The sequence below is a fragment of the Oreochromis aureus genome, linkage group 15 (genome assembly GCF_013358895.1).
Source record: "Oreochromis aureus strain Israel breed Guangdong linkage group 15, ZZ_aureus, whole genome shotgun sequence".
NCBI lineage: Eukaryota > Metazoa > Chordata > Actinopteri > Cichliformes > Cichlidae > Oreochromis > Oreochromis aureus.
In genome coordinates, this window is record NC_052956.1 from 11250927 (window position 1) to 11275930 (window position 25004).

The following is a 25004-nucleotide window of genomic DNA, read 5'->3' on the forward strand; positions in this document are numbered from 1 at the left end:
ATCCAGATGATCTCAGAGGAGAAACCCCCCCCTCAAAACATAAGCACACATGGTCTATAAAGCACAGACCTGACGTGAGCAAAAGAAAAAAAGAAAGAAAGAAAAGATGATGGCTTAAAAACTTATGTTGTTTTTTTCCTTTAATTTGTCATCTGGCTCATTTTGTCCTGTGACCACAGATAAATAAATACTAGCTTATTTCAGGTAATTCACATGTCACTATAATTAGAAATAGATGAGCCATGTTGAGGTATCTCTGTTCTCCAGGTACCACAGAGTAAATTGCCGACTGACTCTTGTATTCCTCTCTGCTCTCTAGATTCAACTGTGGTCTGAAAACACGTACTGCATGTGGATTGGTCAGAGCACATTAAGCACTTCTGACATCAAGAGCCTTGACCACAGCTAATTTACCTCCTTTGATTTCCTTCTCAGTTGCATGTGATTCCTACCACCGTCCTCTGACAATTTATATCGCTTTATGGCGTCACATTTACACATATACATCTATGTGTTGTCTGAAAAAACAAACAAAAAAAGAGCATAACCTAACATTTTAGGTCACAAAACCTTATTTTGGACTTAATTGCTGTGTGTTTCAGTCTGTGAAATATATTTCACGTGAATGGCAGCAAAACCTGCATACATCCTACTGTATTAATGGTGCCTTCACAGATGGGCAAGTCACCCATGCCATGTGTATGAATGCACCTCCAAGTCATCACAGATGCTGTACAAGCTGGATGGTCCCTCTCCTGTTTATGCACTATTGTACTAGTTTAAAATTGTAATTACACAGTTGGTTTCATAAAAGACTGGGAGATAAAACACACGCAGAGAAACGTAAACCTTTTGTAACCTTAAAATGTGGGGCATCAAATTTAAAATGAGCATATACTTATTTTATTTAGCATTATAGTTTTATATGTTGTGTTTGAAATTCAGTAAATATGGGGTAGAATGTATAACACAGCAAACAACCTACTAAATACATTTCATTTATTATGATACAAAATATAAGTATAATGAAATGCAAGGTTTTTCCACTAATTACCAATTTAAGAAGGCACCAAATAATATAAAAGCACATCCACAACATACATATGTACCTGGTGACAAAACATTTACCTTAGTTACTGAGATAAACAATTTAAGCATGCATGGTACTTACACTATATGGGTGTTAAATATCTAAAGGAACACATTTACTCACAGAAACAGGAAAAGAAGGAAAAGATCTCCAAGGATAAAATCAGAAGTGCCCAACACTGCACTTTACTTTAACTGGAGCTGGAACAAAGTCTGCTTCGATTTTCTCCAACGTTTAGCCCAGTCATAACCTCAGCTAGACGTCTGATTCAGTCTGTTTATGCACGCAAATGACTGGCATTAGAAACCCATGGACATGTGGTGGAAACATGTTTACAGCTGTGGCCTCGGTTTGGGCTATGATGTAATGGCAAAGAGAAAGGTGGGGAAAAGTTTGCCTTTGTCCGTGACTTGAAAATAGGGAAGTTTTTGGTAAACCATGATGAGAGCAAACGATTTAAATAGGAACGTAAACAGAAAACAATGATTGAGAAGTGGATAGAACAAAACGGGGAGGTTAAAAGAGGATGTTTCATGGGTCCAGGGGGTAGGAAGGACCAGGGTAGGACAACACACAGCTGGAGCAACAGCTCCCCCTGGGGCAAAGCACTGATAATGTTTTAGAATTTCTAGGTCAAGTTACGTTGAGCCATACAATTAGCCATGAGAATAAACCACTGAGAACTGAATAACATCTCAATATATTCCATGTTCTCCTGGGAAAGCCTGGGCTCTGGCATTTAAGTGCCTATTATTTTCACATGTTCAGTTCAATTCAATTTTATTTATACAGGGCCAAATCACAACAACAGTTGCCTTAAGGCGCTTTATATTGTAAGGTAAAGAACCTACATAATAGGGTAATAATAATACAACGAAAACAGAGAAAACTCCAACAATCATATGACCCCCTGTGAGCACACGCTTTGGCGATAGCAGGAAGGAAAAACTCCCTTTTAACAGGAACCTCAAGTGGAAGAACCAGGCTCCGGGGGCAGCAAAACTGAAGGCTCTACCTCCCATTCTACTATTAAATACTCTAGAAACCACAAATAAGCCCACTGTCTGAGAGCGAAGAGCTCTAATGGGGTGATATGGCATTATAAGGTCATTAAGATAAGATTGGGCCTGATTATTTAAGACCTTGTATGTGAGTAGCAGGATTTTAAATTTGATTCTGGATTTAACAGGGAGCCAATGAAGAGAAGCCAGTATAGGAGAAATATGCCCTCTCTACAGCACCAGGTCAGTACATGTCCCCTAAAGCACTGACCTGGACTAAACATGTAGATGCTGACTGTAGATGTGAATCTAAACTAGCATCTGCATGATGTGTTGGGCCAAGCCCTGTCCATAGAAGCCCCACCCGGAACCCACAGGAACCAAGGCATCCAGTGCCAGCATCCTATGCCAGATCCCACAAAAGGCCCCATACCCCAAAGGGTAGGCTGTTTTGACAGCATACAGGGCAAGTACATGATATTTGTAGTTTCTGCACATCATAAGTTCAAAATAATAGCGCCTAATTTTTTTGTGGAGACTGGGTTGTACCGATTTGTACTTTCCTCTGTTCTCGCCACACTCTCAACATACTGTTTTATGCGTTTACCAGCCAGCAGCCATTACACACCCACCTTCGAATGACACATCAATCAAGGCAAATGCAAACACCATAAATAATTCACCCATTGATTCATTAGTGGCAGTTGATCCCTCGATGTTTCATAGTTCACAACTCATTCACACATGAACAGGTTCATGAGCACACGTGTGCTTGCAAATGAGCACAGGCACCATGTACTTGGCTTAGAAAACACACACACACACACACACACACACACACACACACACACACACACACACACACACACACACACACACACACACACACACACACACACACACACACACACACACACACACACACACACACACACACACACACACACACACACACACACACACACACACACACACACACACACACACACACACACACACACACTGTATGCGGTTCACGAATGCGGTTGGTACTCTTGTGATCATTTTTCCATTCATGCCTGGTAACACAGCTGTCCTAGGAAGAGGCAACCATTCATTTATGAACTGACTGTTGCTTGAATCAAGAGTAAAGCCTGGACTGTAGTTCAGCAATCTGGACAGAAAACCACTCTGGAGGGAGGGCGCAAGCTGTGTTCGCATGCTAGATGTCACCGCAGTGATGCAGCTGGTGCGTTTAAAAGCAGGAGGACATAATGGGTTTAAATATCCGATAACAATGTGTGTATGCCAACAACGGCCCACAACATAGGCATAGATGATGAGGTTACTACCACTAAAAAAGGCAATGGGATACGTGCAGGTCTCAAACTAAAGTTACATTTGAGTTGGAATATTTTTCTTGTTACCAACGGTAAATAAACTAAATCACGAAAACAAAGTTGCCAAGTAGAAAGTCTTGTGCAATTTTTGATATTTTGCAGTAAATCCCAGATAAATGGAAACAACATTTATCAGTTTCACACATTCAAATTAATCTCTTGAAGAAGAATGCAGTGATCAGCACAAGAGAAAGACTGATTTCTCTAAGAAAACTGCTCTCTTCAATAACTCAACATTTCCAAAGCTTACTCCCAGCCTTTTTCAAGTGTTTTTATACCGTACAGTGAGAGAACCAATACACTGTCAGTGTTTAAACCACATTAGCAATATGACCAGTGCCACTTACAAATTTTAAGCAGTAAAAAATGGAGTACTGATATATTGGCCAATATATTTCTGATAGACGGACCCATTTATACACATGCTCTGTCACAGATATACTGTGAAGGCTAAAGCCTGTGATCATTGTTTACCAGTTTTCCTGCAATGCATTTCACAAACTAGTTAGCATCTTAGCATCATGACATCCTTTGGCTCGCTGTGATACATACTCTGCTGCATGTGCTAACAGCGCTAAGAGTATTGTAAACAATAGAGTCTGAGTGAGACTATGTAATGAGACTATTTCAAGTAATGCAGTTTAGTTGTGATCAAACAAAATATGTTCATACAGTTTATTATATGAGGACATATATCTGCTAATAATATTTTCCAGCTTGTATATTAGTCTGGCTTTACAGTGTTAGGATGTGTAAAGCATATAAATATGGAAGTGACTCATTTCAAGCCAGTTCATATTTTATCTATCAATACATTTGCTGATTATCTTGCTTCCCGAGATAAAATTCTCACTTTTGAGAAGCTGGGGAGAGAGACTGCATGCTTCGTACTGCACTACAAGACTTTAAAACTAACTGATACAAAAGGAGTCAGTAAAAGGAAAAACAAAACATTTTGGAGAAAAAAAATATTGTCAAAGGAATGGCTTTTCCCCACTAGGCAGTAACAGTTAATTTGCCTATTCCTCTTCTATGCACTCTCAGCATTGGCTTTGGGAGTAGGGCTTTCTTGTGTGCATGTCAGAGCTCTTTGCCATGTTGCATGCTGGTGATTTGTGATGCCTGTGAAGGATCAGAAGGAGGGGTTTCGGGGGGGGGGTCGGGTCGGCCTTGGTTATTAGCAGAGCTGTAGTGTGAGAAAGTTCTGAAGGCGAACACTGGCTGCAGCTGATATGAGTCTCCCGGGACTTCCCCTCTGCTGAGGTCATTCCTCGCACTCCAACACTCGTACATCACTGCTGACATCACCACTGATCCTTGCCAAACCGTTGCCACAGGCAACACAAACAGGAAAAAGCATCTGTGTGTGTGAACGCTTGTTGTTAAATAAGACCATTAAACTCTGATGGTGTACTGAGTGACGAATGATGTGTTATACACAATCATGCAAAAAAGCCTATCATCCATAAAAAAAAAATACATTTAATATATTTCAATATCAGCTCTGATCCAAATGCCTGCAGCTGTTCTGTATGTTTATTATAGGTGAAATCTGTATTAAATACACATTATGAAAATAGCTGTGCAATTCTTTTCAAGAAAAGACTGTGCTTTTCATTAAAACATGATGTTAACATGTGTTTAATGTGTGTCTGCATGTTTGCCTTTGTGTTGGTACATCTAAGTGAGTGTGTGTGTGTGTGTGTGTGTGTGTGTGTGTATGCCTGCTGCCTTTCCTGCACCCCCTGCTGTGCCAGTCAATGCTTAGACTCTTGGGAAGTGAGGCGGCAGTGCCAGCAGTAATCAGAACTCTTTGTATCCACACACAGGAGCGAGCTATAATCAGGGAATGTTCTTTCACCAATAATAGCTGTAATCCTCTCATCTCAATATGATGTGTAACCTGCTCAAAACTTGGATTTTTGCAGGAGATTTATACCTGGCCTCCACCTTGTTTCAAAATAGATTTAATGAGCTTTCAAAGCCAGCTTTCATAATAATTGCTGAACCATAGAATTACAGCAGCCAGAGCTACAGAAGAAAAAATGACAGGGTGGAAGAATAGCGATAATCTTCAGGGATAAGCTCAGCAATGCACAGCCCTTTGAAGAATACCTACAGAGAATCAAGCGTGCAGGACCCTCTGAGTATATACACCTACCACGTGTATGCATACCCACAAATTCTTTTGATAGTAATATATACTATAGATGTATTCAAAGTGACAACTAATAAAACTGATGGTCGATGCAGTGACTTCTGATTCTTTCACTCATTATTATGCCTAAAACAAAGACTTCAGTGTTGGTTATTAGTAAGATTTTAATTAGAATTTGCCAGGACTCATTGAGACAGAAGCGTGCACGCACGCCGCACACACACACACACACACACACACACACACACACACACACACACACACAGATATCTTGTTCCAGATGAAAGACGAAACTGGCACAAAAAAAAAAGAAAAAAAAAAAGATACGACTGATTGAATTTTTGAAAAAAAAAAAAATGGGGGGAAAAGAATCTACCTGCAAATCTTCTGCTTCACAGACTGCAGAATAAACTATTGTGGCAAAGCTGCAAGCACACCAAAAAGCAATTAGGCTGTAAAATGAAGAGATTTTTTAGCAGATTGCAGATTACTTGCAACGATAAAGACATTTGGTGTGCTACATAAATGCCCACTCAGTCTACACAGAGTATTAGCATCATTCGTATACCTTCTGAAAAACAATTAAGCTGAAAAACAGAGTTTAGTTTAAATTCTATTACCTTTCTTGCACGCAGCATAATTATTATTGCTAAGCATAATATTAAACATACATGCATGTGTCACTTTGAACATATAAGACTGGCATTCTGATCGAAGTCACAAGTACCAGTCAGGGAGCAGATTACTTTGGACATCACCCCTGAAGCTCTGTGTGCAGCCATTGGTCTGTCATCAGACCCTGCCACAGTTGCATTCATGGGGAGAGGAAAAAAAAAGGATGCATGAAATCCAAAAAATAAATTCAGGAATGTCTAACAAGGGATTGAGTGCTTTTCTGCAAGCAGCTGCAGCAAGGAATGCCTAAAGTCACAAAGTTCATGCGTATTGTTTGTAGACTGGAAACTTTACTAAAATTATTTATAATTATTTAACTGTAGACATAAAACACTACAACACAGTGCCACAAGATGCAAGTAATAATATGTGCACTTTACACATGTGCGGACACGTGTATATAGCAAACATATCCTCCTCTACTAATAAGAGATTTGCCAAAGTGAAGTTACTCTGGCAAATCTCTCATGTAAGGCCACAGAAAAGTGAGATGTATTGCACATAAGCTAAGATAAGAGCAGAAGCAAACTCAAGTTATACTCTTATTTGATGGTTGCCATGTAGCCTACTTTCCCCCATCCACCTGTCTGAATATCTGAGACCTATTGAAATGCTCAACCAGATTTGGCTGATTTGAATAAAACATAAATAATGCAAATAACCTTTATGTTAGCTTACAGTACTTTGGTTTCTCCTTGTATTTATTCACACCGACTTTAACATTATCCATTTAGTCCCTTTTTGTCAGTTTCTTTGACATCAGTCAGGTTTTATGGTCTTGTTCCATGAATATGAGAAAGATCGTTGTACACGATGTACTGACATCACTGCTGAGTGAATGTTATTACACAGACCAAAACAAATCAGGGCTTTTTAACGCAGCTCAACACATTTCACTTTTCTCCAGCCTGATTGTTGGTTGGCACACAGACAGTACAGTGCGATGTAGTGTCACTTGTGCCAAGTGACACTACATCATTGGCCGTAGCCCTCAGTCCGCTTAGTGACATCATGATGTAAAACATACACACTTGGTCGACATCCACTACCACAGTATAAGAACTATACGGATTACAAAGCCAAAACAGGACCACTTTTCCAGTCCATCACTGTTATGCTGCTCAGCAGTGTTTTATATATCAAAACACGCTTACTCTGAAAAGCAAAAACTCATACACCCTAAAATTATAGTATTTACAGTGATGTCAAGTCACAAAGAGAAGCTATTCACACTGTAAACCCATTCAGCAGTGACCTCAGTCTTACTCATGCCACCTGCACTGTAACATCATCCCTCTTGCCTATATTTCACACAATGATGCAGGCTTAACTAAAGGCCATAAGTAATATGAAAAGTAGCGGTACAGGCAGACGCAGACCAGCTGCACTGACAGAGGGAGATGGCTGAATTACACATGCACATATGGCAGAAACTGCATAGTCAAACAATTCCTGGGAGGCTGTGGAGGAAATAACTGCTGGTGTTTTATCAATGTCCCCAATCTTTACCTCCCCCAATCATGTGTGCTGCACAGAAACCTCCAAAGCAGATGTAAGGGGGACGTTTACCCCTTTAAATCATCGTGCATGCACGCAGCCTCGCCTGTTGCCTAATATTAATAATCAGCATGCACCTGTTGCCATGGCACAAGGGTCTGCCCTGGTATGGATAAACAGGCGAAGGTTGACCAGCTTTGGCAGAACATTGCAACAGCTGGCCTGCACGGCTTCTTCTGGCAGACAGAAAGAAAAAAATATATATATCTAATTTCAATCCAGGAAACTGATTTAATTTCAAGTAGAGCTTTTCATTATGGCTTCAACTTCAGGAGTCTCATCAGAGTCCAGCAATGGGCTAATGAGCTGGAAGGCAGTAGAGTAAAGAGACCGAGAGGGAAAAGGACTTGCTTTGACAGCTAAAGCCTTGTGCAAAATTTCCTATTAAAAACTTGACACATGGTAAGGCCAAAGCGCTCCAACAAGCACCGGCACCAGCTTTTCTCTGAGCCTAAATAGTGACGCAGCGAGAGTGTCACTTCAATCGGCTTAACGCTGGCTTCACAGTCCTTTAAATGTGTATTGCATTTTAAATGTGTGTACATTTGCCCCTGTTCATTTACTGTATTTGCACGCATGTGAACTTAACTCCTGCGTGTGAAGGACTGTGTGTGTGTGTGTGTGTGTGTGTGCAGTGTTTGTGCTTCCTCCCATACATCAGACAATCACAATAACATTGTGAAGTTTGCTCTTCCTGCATGGAGGGAACTTTGGCTCAAATACACTCCCCTTCCTCCAATTTCTAACCTTCTCTTTTCCCCCCCCCCCAATCCATGCCTTTTTCCTCCCTCCATCCGCTCCCTTGTTCCTTGTCAGCTGGAGATCCAGATGTGAAGGGAGACTGGGACAGGAAAAGCAAAGGGAGCGAGGGAAGGAGAGGGAGAGAAATCCACATCCCCCGGTGACAGACTTCATTGTCCAAGACCTTTTTGGACAAGGCCTTTACAGACACATACACACAAACAATTATGCACACCAAACAATGAAGTCCCTCTAGACGACAAGGCCCGATTGTGCGTTTGTGTATTTTTCCTCCGTACGTGTGTGTGTTTGTGTGTGCACATCTGATGACAAAGCAATCAATGAACAACATCTTGCTGGAGATTTGCTGGAGATATTTAGCTGAGTTATTTACTGGGGGGTCTTGGCCAGGCATGAAGCTATTGTTCTCGTTTAGTGGGGAGAGAGGAGGAAATCAATACAGACCTGAGAGAGCGAAGCAAACAGTGAGTAACAGCTGTATGCCAGCATCCCCCGCTATGTTTTGCTCCCTCCATCTTTGTTAAATTCTCACATTTACACCATCAGGTAGGACCAGGGGCTGATAATTGCATTTAAATGACATACACACGTGCATCTGCACAGAATACCTCAAGAAACTGTACACAATGGCAAACACATGCACACAACACACACCACGGAGCCATATGAAATAAGTTAATAGAGTGAGTCAGCAAAAGAAACAAGAGGCAAGCTAAAAGGGCTCTCACTACCAGAGCATGTCTTTCACCAACTTACTCGATGAAAAAAACTAATGAATCTATGTTCTTTACATGGCATGCCAAACTGATTGTCTTATTTAAAAATCTTCCACTGAAGATATCCCTCAGAAAAACTTGTTATGCTACTGAAAACCTTTTGACAGGCACCACAAATGAATGAGAAGAATATTCCTCTCTAAAAAATTAAAATGTCAGTACTCACCGCGAGGCTGTCGCTGAGTATTTTCCTCCCACTCTTTCTGCCGAGCTAACACAGACTAACTCTTTAAGAATGGGAGCAACAAGTAGTGTACAGTGGAGAACAATGCATGTCTGCCAGAGCACAGCAAAGCGTAAGCAGAGTGGAGACACACAGAGGTCCAGTCATCGGGCTGCTGCTCACATGGGACGTGGAGAGGAGGGGAAAAGAGGGAGGGTTAGCTATAGAATAGTCAAGAGTATAACTCGAGTTTGGCAGGGGGAGGGATCTCATCCTTCACTCCGCATGTCTTGCCCTTTTCCTCTCCTCTGTCCAAAAATGTTTCAACATGTCTCAAATTTCTTCTCCTTCTCAAAAGTGGAGTTTTTTTCTGGCCTTCCTCTTTCTCCGTACACTCCCCTTTTCTTTCGCCATCTCTTGTCTCTTTGTTCTTACTGTCTTTTCATTGCACACACACAGACACACTCACACACACGCGAGGGTCTCTTTGTTTTCTCTGTTACTCGGTTATGAATAGCACTCCTGTAAAACTGTCTTCCTGTAAAAGTCAACAATGTCAAGCTCCACCTAAACACACAAGCAGCGCAAACATGCTAAAATAAAACACAGACACATGGGACATCTTTGCTAATGTAATATATATGTACACATACAAAGTGAACCAGCTAACTGGTTGTCTGTTATGGTCATATATGCAATCATAGAAACAGAAGAGAAAATTACAGGGCGACTTTAGATCCCTCTCTTTCTCTCCCTCTCTGATGTCACTCGTTTTTTCCTGCCTTTTCACTCAAAGGCCCCAATTCACAAGTGGCCCAGATACCGCACTGTACTGGGGAAAGGAAGAAAAGCAAAAAGGGAGTCAGAGAAAAGAGTAACTTGATACAGTTAAAGCAACAATTATTTGAATGAGTCACTCAGCATTGAGGTTTGGGGTGTTTTTTTTTTCTTTTTCTATGCTAATTTGTGAGAGGGAAAACGAGACCAAAGAGACAGATGGGGAGGAAGAAAAAAAAAATCTTCCCATTTTGGAAAACTTCACCTCCTGAGGACTCCTTGAGGTCATGGGAGAGGAGGAAGGAGAAACTGGGGGGATGACAGATAGTAACAGAGAGGAATGGAATGGTGGGGCAGACATAGGCTTGGATAGGTACCAGAGAAATGTCCCACATCCACTTGCCAAGAGATGGCTCACCAAGTCAGTGTTGCTGACACAACCAAATAGCATAGGGTACGCCACTCTTTCAGACGCGAGGGTGATGGTGAGCAGACAATGACACGCTGGCAAATCAGAAACAGTGCAGATTATTTGAGCAATTGAAGCTCAAAATACTGTGAAGCCATATCTAGAGGTGATGTGCAGCTGCTAAAAACATGTAACTACAAAGGAGGAAGTCTATTTGGTCAGCTTGCATTTTCATCTGTGTTTCCAAAGCTGGTAAAGATGGGCTGGAGAGCCTGAGGCAAGATGTATAGCTCAAACTGTGCAGCAACTCATTGCAACTCCTGCTAAATTTAGATGTTTGAAGTCTAGCAGCGCAGCTTTGTCTCAACGCAATAGATGCATCGGGATCTCCTGTGTAAACCATTTCAGCTGACCTGCATCCTGTTTAGACCTGCCATCACAACGTTTAGAGAAGGAAACAAAGTGCAAGGGTTCATGTAAATGCGCAGCGAAGGACTTGCAAAAAAAAAAAAAAAAAAGAAGAAGAAGAAAAGAAGAAAAAAAGAAAAATCACACAAGAGAATCTCAAGGATGTGCAGAGACCAGGGAACATAAACAGGCTGTCTTTAGGAGTGTATACACATACAGATGAAGGCAGACTGAGAAAATGCGGTCAACATTCTTTGTTCAAGTGGTTAGACAGCACATTTCCTGCGGATGAAGTTAAATATTTTTCATGTTTTTTAGCCACTAGACGAGGCAGTTCCCGATGCTGCGTATTAAACCTTCAGTTCAGATCAGTCAGTTGTAACAAAAGCAGCACAAAGCTCCAGCCTTTAATACAGCCCATAAAACCTTCTAGCGTTCCTATGCATGAACAAGAGGCAATGCTTTCTATTCTTTTAATTTCAGCTAGCAAGCTAGATGCAAACCGCATGAGCATGGCCACTGCAACTGAAAAAAAATAAATGAACAATAATAATAAGTTCAAAGGGGCATACTGTAAGATAACCACACATACTCGAAAGAAGCTGCACAAGCAGGTACAGGTACATCAGAGGCATTCCACTGTTGCTGAGCTGGCTTTGACTGCATGAAGTTGCAGGTCACTGTAGTTATGACAAACAGACATACTTTGATGACCTAAAGAGCCGCCCTTTCTAGTGTCTAGTGTTTATGAATTATAGCTTTTGATCAGGATTTATTAAGGCTGATTGTTTAATTTATGTAGCCCAATGCAAATAAAGCTGCTCTCTTGTCACAAGGGGTCACCCACATCCAATAGCACTGCATATTAGATTTGGCAGATCTTTTACCGAGGATAGATTTGTCTCTCCTTTGCTTGTCAGGTGAATGTGTAATCCACTACATTGTGGCCTAATATATAATTTTTTTCTAAATTCTGGAAAAAACAATATATTTTTATATTACAATTACTTGATCCATTTATTGTTTGATTGTAAATGTTTCATTTGCTGCTCCTTACTGGACTCTACTCTCTGTCTCATACAGGGCAACACAGGAAAAAAAAAAAAACCCTCGTCAAAACCCTCACAATCAATTAGTAGAATGTAAATGGGCCATTCAATTACTTTAAGCACTATCCTTGTTCCTCCTGAGGCAAACAATCAAACAGCAGACACAAATTAACTGGGAACAAGAGAATTTGTCTAAAATCCGATCCCCTGCTAGCAATAGATGGCAGCATCAGAGCACGGGTATATCCTGTGCCCAAAACAATTTGCGACATGCCTAATGCAATTGTTCTACCTTGGTTTGTTCATGTTGATTAAAAGGTTAGAAATAGGTTAGGTGTGGTGCAAAACATCTAAAGTCTACAGGGGGGAAAAAAAGTGTTTTGCATGCATGTTTTTGCAAGTCCCGGTTTGAAAATTAACAAAATATTTGCCCTCCCAGCAGAGACTGTTTCTGAATACTGATTATGGTGACCAGAGATAACTAGACACAGTGTATATTAACACATCGATGCCCACAGAGACAAGGCTCTCTTCACCAGCCAAGACTGGGTAATGAGTCTGAACACACATGCGTTCGCGGACAAACACACAGAAATAAAAGGAGAGACGGCTTGAGACAGAGGGAGCTTCCAGAGCTTTTCACAGACAAAATAGGAGAGAATTTCACAAAATCTCAGGCCAAATGCCTGTGCGCATGCACACCTGCAGGGTTTTTTTTTTTAAACATATCAAAGGTTTTTTTTGACAGCTCAACCATGCCTGACAAAATTCAAAAGCATTCATGAATTTTAAACAAGTGGTGGTTAAGGAATTTAGCAGCAACATCACGTTTAAAGCAATTTATATGCAAATGTGTGACGAGTGGCAGTGCACAGGACTGCAGAGGAATTAGCACTTGCTCATTGACTTAACTTGACCTGCTACACTAATATGGACTCCCATTAATGAAGTACCAGCATCAACCACCACAAACACACATGAGAGATGTATATGAACAGTGTTTAGACGACACTCCACACCACTGTTTTCCATGCATTTCTTTTTCTTTTTTTAAACACTTGATCTCATACCTAATCTCCTTGACCCCACAGGAAGGGCAGTGGTTTTGTTGCCACTAGATGGCAGTAAAGTTCTTGTCTTATCCCCACACACACACACACACACACAGATACTAGTAGGCATGCCAGAATGGGGAGTGAACGTGATGAAAGACCACAGCAGAAAGCAGACAACCAGACTCAACCGCGGAGCACGTAGGATTGAGGGTAGGAGACAAAAAGTCCAAGGCTTTTCTCTCACACAGCACCACTGACATGTAAAAGTTTACAGCTCCAAAGACAGAGCTGGCGTGCCTGCAAAAGCATGGCTCTTTCTGTCCATCAATCCAGGTAGATTAGACCGGTTTTTTTTTTTTTTTTTTTTGTGACACCAGCATGCCTGGCTGTAAAATTAAATGAACAACCATTCTGTATCGCATATTACTATCAGTGCTGCAGGCTATGTGGGGGTTGTTGTGTTTTGATGAAGAGAGACAGGCAAGCTGGAAGAAGCAGAACTCCATTAGTTTTAGCCTGGAGGATTTTGAAGTCACAGTCCCTGGACCCACCACGTCAAGCTGCATGATTTTATTTATTTATTTATTTATTTTTTAATAGGGTTACCTTCTGTAGTCTTCTTACTGACCTGCAGTGAGACATGCTCGTGGATCCTTTTTTTTGTTGGTGTGGAGTTTAAAGATTTCTTGAACTAAGGGGTGGATTATTTATTTCAGAGGGGCATAAAACACCCACTCAGGTGCTGTGAATTCCCTGCACTAGAGAAAGTCAGAAGAAGACCAATGTCATTACAATTGAAATTTTCACAGTTATCAGCGGTGGACCAACCAGGATTGAGTCAAATCGCAGCTACGATGACTAATTATTATGGACATTTTCTCATACTTGCACTGCAGCCCTCATTTTCTTTCTAGACTGTCTTACTTACTCATACAGCTTTTTATTGATCTGTTGGTTAACTGATCGGTCTACCACTACAGACACCTTTGAACTGACTGCCAGGAAATTTCAGACAGATACTCATCGTTGTGAATTCACACCGTGTTGGTGTTTCCTTGGCTTTCACTCGTCCCAGATTTACTATAAAAGTCTGAGCAACTCTTAAATGGATTTTCTTTTCTTATTTTTTTAAAGATGATTTTTTGGGGGCCTTCTAGCCTTTATTGGGTAGAGACATTATAGATAGACGGGAAAGTGAGAACAGAAAGGGGAAGACAAAGGGCCACGGGTCAGACTCAAACCAGGGCCTACTGCTCTCTGGGCAATATTTAATAGATTTTCAAGAATTTCGTGTCTTGGTGATAAGGACTTTTTCATGTAACCCCCCTCCAGTCAAAATGTAACCGCATTTAAATGCCTGTCTTCAAATAAAATTTGTGTTTTAGCATGTTAACACCAAATAAAGACCATGAACATCACTATAATCTCTCACTTGTGGACACTTCAGCGTGTAAATCTTTGTTTATCCTCTCCCTCCCCTTTCCTTCGGTCTCACTCTACCTTACGGCTCAAATCACGGGTTTAGGACCATACCGTTCAGTCCAGAGTAGCAGAGATCTAGCGAGAGAGCTGATGATTGCCTGTGATTACAGTCTGGCCATCTCTTCTGGGCTCATCTGGCCAGGTCTAGCTAAGGTAACACTCTCCACATTCGAGTCATTAACTGGAGAGAGCCGGAGCGAGAAAAAGCTCAACAGGGAGGCGCTGACACGTTTCCTTCACCTTGACATTGCCTTGAGGTTATAGCACTCATTTCATAGAAAAGTACAGTTCTGGGAGGTGAGATTCATAAGAATGAAGAGGGTTTCCGATACATAAAAGCTCTCTCTGTGTGAGTGTTTTCTTCCCTCTGCTCTTGCTGTTCAGCGTGCTCTGAACTGTTGGAATGTGTGTTGATGAAAAGTGTTTGAAAGTAAATGTGCGAGAGAAAACAGTGAGAAAGACTGAAAAAGAACAGTATAGATGGTAAAGCCCACCAGGGCGAATTTGCAATTTGGGATACTGCAATGGGCAAAATTGGACTCAACTGAGAATCTATGTGGACATGCGATTGTTGATGGGTGCACGTGAATGAGCATATTCAGTCTAATGTGAATATGGGCAGCAGACACACACAAATACACACAAACTAGTCTTAACTTGATCTTATCTGTTGTCTTTCTGATCAGTCAGTTTTACAAACCATATCTGTCTTCTCACATTACCCACTACAGAGCACTAGCTGCCTGCCAGGCAGTTGATCATTAAAATGAAACATTAAATTTTTGCAAAAAGCTAAGCACATTAACTCAGCTGAGGTTCCTCTACAAACTGAAAACATAAAGAGGGTTTTCCTTCTTGGGGAAATTTGCATACATGTTCTGAAATATGGGCAGTAAATCCATGCAGAATAAGGATCTGTGAGTCTACTGCTAACCGACAGTTCTTTTCACTACACGTCAGTCAAAATACTGCGGAATGATCGACAGCCGCCTGTGGCTCTTGTAATGTGTCTGCTGAATTAACCTCGCGCTGCCCTCAGAGGTGCCGGTGATCCTTCCCCTCTCCGTCTCTTTCTGGTCTTGACGTGAGCTTCACCTCGGCTCTCTGGGGATTGAAGGCCATCCGGCCGTGTGTAATTAAAAGCGCATAAAGACAGATCAAGCTCTCCGCTGCACTTTCTATTCAAGACCTTGCCTCCAGGCTGAATCTGCTCATGTCCTGCTCGGTCAGGCTCCAGGGAACTCATTTATTAACACGTTTAAAACTTTTATTTTGAGGAAAATGATGAATAAAATCTCATCCACAGGCTTCAGCCATGGAGAGAATTTAGTTTAGAGGTTGATAAATGGTGGGGAAAAAATAAATTGAATGGAGGCAAACCGCTACAATTTTATCCTTTAGAGAAAAGTAATAACTGTCAAGCTATTTGATGACCGATTAGTAAAAAATTTACACTTTGGGTATGAAGGACATTGGCATTTGAAAAAGTATTATATTATATTAACATACAGGGTGTATGAAAAAGAATAATCCTATTTTTAAGGGCTTTAATTCCCCAGCCGTTCACCAGTACCATGTACTGTTAAATAGGGGATTCGCAAGTTTCCTGTGGTTGCCGGTAGGCAGCATAACAGCAGCAGTGGCTTCGGTGACTCCAAACAGGCTCAGAATTATATGGGACATGTTTGAAAATCATATAAGCATATTGCATGGGTCATGAAGGGGACATGTTGTAAGTTTTGCTATGTTAAACTTTATATTCAGCAAGCATTTCAAAATTTACCGTAAGCTTCTATATCCATTACTTTAAAAATAATGTAGCCTTTTGAAAAGGGATCATTCTTTTTATTACTCACCGTGTATTACACAGGCACGGGCGTGTGGTGGTTAGCACTACTGCTTCACAACAAATAGGTGCTGGGTTTGAATCTGCTGGCTGGAGCTTCCATGTTCTCTCTGGTTACTCCCACTTCCTCCCACAGTACAAAGATAAGCATGTTAAGTTCTCCTAAGATCTCCTTGCGATATTTGGCAACCCATCAGTGGCATACCCCACCTCTTGCCCTTTGACAGCTGGGATGGGCTCCAGCCCAACCTCAAGCCTGTTTGTTGAGCTTACAGTCACTGGTGTTACATAATAAAGTTGGATTCTCCATCCAGGCCACAGAGCAGTGAGCAACAGCATGTTGAACTTGGGTCAGTGGTCATTCCCTCTTTTTCTTTAACTCGTGTGTTTGTGTAGGCTTCACAAAATCCAGCCTGTCAGCACACACTTGTCTCACTATTTTTGTGGTGATTCAAACAACAAAGATGCTCGAGACATACAAGTGTTTTCTTGTTTTTTAAAAACTGCCGTTGGAAAGCATCTTAATTATCTTACTTGACATTGTGACAACTTACATTCCCTAATTTGGGTGGGTGTGTAAAACAACATTGCTTTTTGAGTTGTTCTCTGGGGTTTCCAACAAATTTTTTTTCCAAACAAAGCATTCTGATTAATGTAAGATGCTTTCACTTATTTAATACAGTTGCCAAATCTGTCAAAGATGGGATGCATAGATGCATGTTGGCACGCTGCATGAGTCCCTTTGCCAGTCGCCGAATCCGCTTTAATCGCTGCTCGCCTCAGTTTCAAACGAGTAATTCAGTTTCTCTTCATGAGAACAGCGGAGGCATGCTGTTTTATCGGCTGAAGACGATTCATACCAGAACAATAAGATGAGAGTTCAAAAATTCAATTCTCACCTCCTCTGACTAGCGGCCCTTCTTGTCACAAATCTGATTATTTACACCCACGGTGAGCAAGGCGCAGCGACGTCAAAGTGATCAGCCCTTCTCAGCAGCTACTGGAGGAAACGAGGGAAAAGCCGACAGCCAAAATTCTCCGGAGTTAATGCACAGAAGAAAGAGGCAAGAGGTAAAGCGCAGTTCATCTCAGAATGAGTGCTGACTTGGGTTTCAAAATTCCTGTACAGTGTTGGCAGTGGTATACATGAACCATCTATACTCCTGAGGCTTTTCCACCGGGGGGAGGTTCGCAGAGAGAAGAAACAGTGTATTAAATAACCAGAGGTACACCACAGTTAATGATGTGTTGTATATTTTGCAGACACTGTGATTGTACTTCGGTAAAGTCTTGTATCTGGAAGGTATGGTGGTTTAAACTGTAGTGGAACATGGAGATGATAGTTCATGGGGTCTATTCTGGGGCGACTGACATTTTGTTTTCTTTCAATGGGCTGTAACACGACTGATGGATAACACTACTAGGAAATGATTCCAAAGGTTCCTGGAAAAGTAGAGGTTTCTCTGTTTTGTATGGTTTGGGGTTATAAGATAAATGATAGTTATCCTGCAGCAATTTATACGACTGTGAGTATAGTCTCTCCTTTTTTTTTTTTTTTTCATCCTTGAATTCAGTAATTCAGTCGGGATAGCCTGTTCGTAAACAACGTTTTCTCAAAGGAGCCTTCAGGAGATAAATAAGATTTTACAAATGGCTGTTTATTTCATGAGCTGCTAACGGTTTCGCATTTTTCAAAACCAAATCGAAGGACATCAACCCGATGATGTGCAATCGATGCATATTTATGAGAGTAATGCGATAGCCATTTAAAATAATCAATATTTCCTAGCTTGCTGATAACCAAGGCTGCTTATTTATGGAAGCCCAGCCATGCCCTTCAGGCTCTATTGGAAGGTTTGTGTCCCTATAAATCACAGCACATGCACAAACCTGTGTATATGAACCTCTACACACCTATACACACACAGACTGTCTGTGATGGCCCTACCGGGTCAGAGACCCCATTACTGCGACAGGTTCCAATCTTGTCCAATTCTAGCCAGCGTGGGCCCACAGATAAAGCCTTGGCAATGGGTTACACTCACAAAACACTGGCATTAACATTTGCAGGTCTCCAGAGGAAAGAAAAAATGGGGAGAAGTTTGAGATTTATGAGTGTGAATAGAGCGTGCTTAAATTGTGTGAAATTACAGTGATAGAGTGTGCTGGTGAGAATTGTTGAGTATCACCATTATTTACACACACCTACAACCCCCACAAAGAATGAGGTAGGGGTGCAGGCTTCTGCACTCGTTCTAAGGTGAGCTTATGGCTTTCATGACAAAATTAGGTCTCCGGAGGGAATGGACAGCATTAGTTATTGCACAAGACAGGCTGCATGTCCAAATTGTGCGATTTCAAAGGTTTGTGCGCTGTATCTGATGGACAGTTGATCAATTCTCCAGCTTTATTATTTTGGCCAATGTTACAGCAATCCCTTTCTAACCTTTAAGGTATGAGGACTTAACGGTAAAAAATGCCTTGTAATGGTCTCATCACACACACACACACACACACACACACACACACACACACACACACACACACACACACACACACACACACACACACACACACACACACACACACACACACACACACACACACACACACACACACACACACACACACACACACACACACACACACACACACACACACACACACACACACACACACACACACACACACACACACACACACACACACACACACACACACACACACCCCTACCTCGGGTCATGGAAAGCCGCAGATCCTTCCTGTCAGAAACCCTTTGTGTGAAACATGGACACCTAGCCTGAGCTCTTCCCCTTTCTCGCTCCATCTCAGTTCCCTTTGGCTGCGTTTAATTACAGATAGAGGGATAATAGAACAGCGAAGGGCCAACCTGCCAGTAGAGGGGAAATAAGGGCAACCAGAGGTGGCCACACCAGCCAGCACAGTGTTTGGATTAAGAATCACCCCTTTCTGGTAAGCCCCTATGGACAATGTGGGCATAGACCCTCTACCCTTCCATTAAAACCTGTCAAAAAATGATTGATTACCATGTCTTTATACAAGACAGAACCCAAGCTCGAGGCCCACAAGCTGTGCACAACGCCTGAGCTGGCGACAGCTTACTGACAGGGTGAACGTGGGATTCTGTCAGGGACTAGACCCTCGGCTGACATTATTCAAAGAGAATGAATGAAATAACAGGTAAGGGGTAGAAATGATTATTAGGCAATGTTAATACCATGCCTTGTATAATTTCAGTGTGGTCTTTTCCCTTGGTTTCTCAAGGTTAATTGATGAGAATAGATTTTAGTGCTGGGGGTTTGTAGTGTTTGTTGGCAGGATGTTTTGTAACTAGCCCTGAAGCAAATCAGTGTCCCAGAAATTCCATTTAATAAAGATTAGCTTGCTTTCTTACAGACCTCATTCTCCTCCTTAATTAAAAGATGGAGATAAAAAATTGGTGGGCTCCAAGTATCAGAAAATATCCTCAGGACTTCTTACACAAAACACAGCTCAGCGCCCACATGAAAGGCTGGGACTAATGCATATTTAATGCCAATGGGAAACAGCTTAGATCAGTTCCTTTACTGAGAGCACTGGGAAAACTGAAAATACTCCTACTGTAACCCTCTCTTCCTTAGGCTGTGTGAATGAGCGCAGCACAACGAGTATATACACACACACACCTTAGTTCCACGAACCCACCACACACACACACACACACACACACACACACACACACACACACACACTCTGACTATTGTGCTAGCTTCAGTAGGTTTATTCTACTTCATTAAAGAATGAAATGGGATATTGAGTGCAGCAATCTTAATACTCCACCCTTACTTACATTATCTAGACTTTAATATTTAGAAAATAAAGCCAAAGGATATATCTTCCAATTTTACTTATGTTAAAGTAGAATTTAGCACATGAAATTTACCTAAGACTGCTGTTATGGATTGACAGTACGTCTCTGCAAAATGTGTACAATCTTATCAGGTCTATTGATTCTGTTTACGATCAGCAAAAAGTTACCCGGGTGTCCAGAATAAAATTACAAATAACAAAACTAACATTAGGCTTTTTTGCAGGGTATATTACTTTCCCCAATCAGATACCTAGTCTGAAAATACTTTATGGTAAAGGTCCATGAAAAAAAAAAAAAAAAAATGTTACCACCTAAACTAGAATAAACCTTTTACCATAGGATTGTTTCACCAAGTTCTTCTCAACCACACTGTACTTTGTACTGAAACTGCACCAGAGGCCCACAGCATCCTGGTCACACAGGAAGCCTTCAGCCAGTATTTAATAAAGAAAGAGTCATATTGAGTGAATCCAGGTGTTTCTTGATATCAAATATTCACTTAATAATCCAGCCATCAGATTATAGATGGTTATTTTTTCGTTTTTTTTTTTAAACTGGACAAACTAATAGGGCTGTAGTCACATTAAAAAAAAAAAAAGGATTGATGTATTATTTTTTCCAGTTAAACAAACAGGCTACAAGAGGCAAATCAGGGTGAGTTAGGACTTACCCAAACTATTAGGAGATTCCTAGGTCAAACCTATTTAATGTATACTGACACTGAACTTAGTTGATGGCCAAAAAGTTGATTATAAACTTAAGAAGTCTGGATTTTTTTTCACAGGATTCTGAATAATAATGAAAAAGGTCATGACCCAAAGATTTCTTTTAGTAGCCTAATCCTCTTCCTTATTGCTAAAATGCTCCAGCAACTTTCATGTTTAAAATTTGGGGATTTGTGTCAACATATCAGACCTGGCATATTTTATTATGTTTGGTCTACTGATCATTTTATCTACTTATCATTTCAATATTAAAATGATGGAGATTTATCCCTCAGGACATGAGGTTCACTGCGTGGGCTCAGAATCTGTTGTTGTTGTTCAGGTAAGAATACAAAGTTGCAGAGTTTTAAATGATAGTTCATTATGTTGATTATTTAGGCTTATGAGGCTAAAGGTGCACTCTAGTTAATCTAGAGATATTGCACCCTTCCATGATAAATCCATTGGCTGAAGAGAGAATTCGATTTTAGCTGATCAAGATGTTCTTTGGTTGACTACGACCATACTAAGGCGCTGCATTTGTAGCCCACTGAAAGAGAAACACCTTCCTTCTTTTGCTGCCTGCTTTTCTCTGCCCAAAGCTGCTATGTTTTTTTGTTTTTCTATTTTTTGCTCAGTCTTTTCTCCGTCCCTTAAACTCTCGCACTGATGCCTTACAGACACGTTGCCATGGCAATTTTCACCGAAATATGAAGGCTGGGAATGTGAGAGTAAGATGAAAGGAGCTTAAATACATAATGCGTCTCTCTCTTTTGATTTGGCTTCAAACTAATACATTCAGAGGGTGACAGCCGATCGAGCTGATTTTGTATCACTAAGTCATGACAGGTTGAAAAGATAACATGGGGAAAATATCGATGCACAAGTCAGTCTCATATGAGCTTGGTTATACATATTAAGCTATATAAGGAGAAGCTATCGGAACAAAGGAAGCATTTACCAAATTCCTTGGTTGAGTAAGATGAATCCTAGAGTTACAATTGTGGTGTATTAATAAGTAAACCAACTTTTCATTCAACTTACAAATTCAAATCCTGCACTATTAATAAAAAAAAAAACCATGTGCTGACAGCCTCACTATGTAGATTCCACAGCCACATACATTATTTAAACCACACACAGGCTACATTTCATTTATTAAATCAAAAAGAAAATCATGCTCTTCCTTTTTTGAATTGAGGTTAGTCTTTATGAGGTGGCAATCCTTATGAGTAAGCCACAGCTGTATGGTGTGTAAAGGAAGCAGATGGAAGCTTCTATACATATACAAGGTCATGGTGCACCAGCAGCAGAGCTCCTCCAGCAGGTGGCTCTACTCTCTCCTGGGGCAGCTAGCAATAAAATACAGAAGAACATCTGGTGTTTCGGTGTTCCTGTGTGTGTGTGAGGAAATGACACAAAACACACCGATACGCGCAGCTGTATTTTCTGGATCAGATTTCCACTCTGCCAGAGTGACTGTCTAGCGCCTTCCAGTCCCTTGAGCACCACCAACTTCATTTTACATGCATCAAGAGTCACAAGGGGAAAATAAATGCAATGAAAGTCTGCAAACTGCTGTGCAAACAGCCTGTCCTTGATTTGATTAAGAGTGAGAAAAACAGCTCTGTGTTACTGTTTGGTGTCGGCATCCTTTGGCTTGTTGAACTTGACGGTGAATGCAAAACACAGAGCTTGAGGACCCTTAGGGTGCTCCAAAGTACTGGAGAGCTCACATAAATGCATACTGCTCTTCAAGAAGGGCAGATGCACTTGACATTTAAAAAAAAAAAAAAAAATTAAATGTATGCACTAGTGAGTAAAAACATATTCCAAAACCTTGCGCCATCTCTTCTTAAAAAAAAAAAAAGAAAGAGAAAAAAGTCTCGATGAAAGAGTCAAACAAGGAGGCTGATAGATCTTCCTACAACCAACCCAGAGCACAGATCAACTTGCCTTACATACAATACATTCACTAGAGGCATGGAGGATTATATTGAGACTCAATTCCCTCCTCCAGTCCCACCAACTCCATGATAATTATGCAAAAATAGAAACTCGTTAACACAGTAAATATCATGACCTAATTTCACTGAGATTGGGATTTGGAATAATTGGAAGTGTGCATGTGAAACTATAAGGGCTGACACGTTAATGGGATTTACGCTTTACTGTAACAAAACCAATCTACAGGATACTACTCAATAAACCGCACCCTAGTGTGGACACCAATTTAAATGCACACACTCACAAAAAGGCCACCACTCTGGATTCATTCAAATTCTTTACAACCAGTTAACCAAGCGCTACAACATCTGAAACAAGGGAAAATCAAAGCACATGTTTATTCAGATGTGTAATGTGTGGGCAACGTTTGCTGAAGGACTGCCTAAGAGTGACACATAAACACAATATGCATAGGCATGTTTGCAAGTGCGAACAGTGCATGTGTGTGCATGCACTTGCGGCCCTGTGACTGAAAGTGTGTGGGTTTGTGTGTGTAGTAATGAGAGTGTGGGCAGTAATGAGAGGTTTTGTGGAGCTGGTTCCACTGCAGAGCCATGCTGGGTACACCGTATTGATCTGCTCCACTGCTGGGTGGACTGGACCTAGATAATGATGACTATCTGTGATTTTCCTTTCTTGCCCTCTGTGTCTCCGTCTCACTTTTCTGCCAGCTTGCATGTCTCTCTCTCTTTAAAAATACACCGGAATTACATTTAATAGGCAAGCTGTTAGAGTCTTTAATGCAGCAATTCTTTTCTATACCAGACATTAGCCTACGTGTGCCTGTACATGTGAGCGTTCTCGACAGAGAAGCCTGAAACACACTTTGAGAGACATTCAATAATGGGAATTTTGATAAATACTTGTCAATCTAACAACATCTCAGTGGACAGAACTGTATTTTTCAATTCCATTTTATTAAATATTGCCTTGTATTTGGTCCCCAGCAGCAGCAGCACAGTTCCAGTAGCTCTGACAAAGTGCAGATTCAGAGCGTCAGTTCTCAAAGGCTTGCGCCTTCAAAAGCACCAGACAGCTTTTATGTCAGCATCAGCCAGCCTAGTCAAAGTCTTTTTCATGTCCCATAGGCAGCATGCAATTTATGAAACAGCACAGCTATTTTTTTAATGTTTCCCTTTCCTCTCAGCATTCATGAATGAGAAAGGGCTGTACTCATAAACATATTTAATTAAAACGAAATACATAGCAAGACAATGCAAGAAAAAAAGAGACTTATTTCAAAGAGGACAAAAAAACCCCAAATTAAAGATCAACCTTAAAGCCAATTTTTCCAAAGAATCTGAACCAGATTGTTAACTACAACCTCCAGCTAGCTGACTGGTATTGTCTTTATTCAGTAAATCTCAGTAAATCACATTAAACACAGTACAGGTGCTGAACTTTGATGGTTCTTTGCTACGGTACAAAGAGATAGCGATCAAAGAAAGAAGAAACTGGGGCACACATGGAAAATAAAACCTTGACATGTTCAAGGATGAAAGCAATCACAGATCAAGTCAATTGATGGTGACTAACCAATATATAGATTGATTGATTGATAACCCCCTGATCAATATGCTGATTCTGAGGGTGGGGGTGTCTAATTCCACATAAAAGGTGCCTTTAATCTTTTTGCTCTCTTTTGAAACTGCATTATCTAATCAAACACGTAGCCACGAATAACACAGACATCAGTTTGATGAGAAACCAGCACTGGTCATTTGTCATCCACATCTCAGGCCTGTTGACAACATGCTCAAACATCCTCCTCCTTCACCATATCACCACCCTGGACTGCTCTTCTAATGTGCCCATCATGTCTGTTTCATGGCTGG

The 25004-nt window shown here is 41.0% G+C and overlaps 1 protein-coding gene across 3 annotated transcripts in view; it reads right to left on the reverse strand.

Moving 5' to 3' along the window:
* sash1a (SAM and SH3 domain containing 1a) overlaps positions 1 to 25004 on the reverse strand; it is a 159766-nt gene that overhangs the window by 60741 nt on the left and 74021 nt on the right. The window contains exon 1 of one of the 3 annotated variants that reach the window (XM_039598739.1): positions 9565 to 9720. The exons of the other annotated variants lie outside the window; for them this stretch is intronic. The gene's annotated coding sequence lies outside the window, so the exon portion shown is untranslated. Of the gene's footprint in view, positions 1 to 9564; positions 9721 to 25004 lie in introns of those variants that run through there. 3 annotated transcript variants of the gene reach the window in all.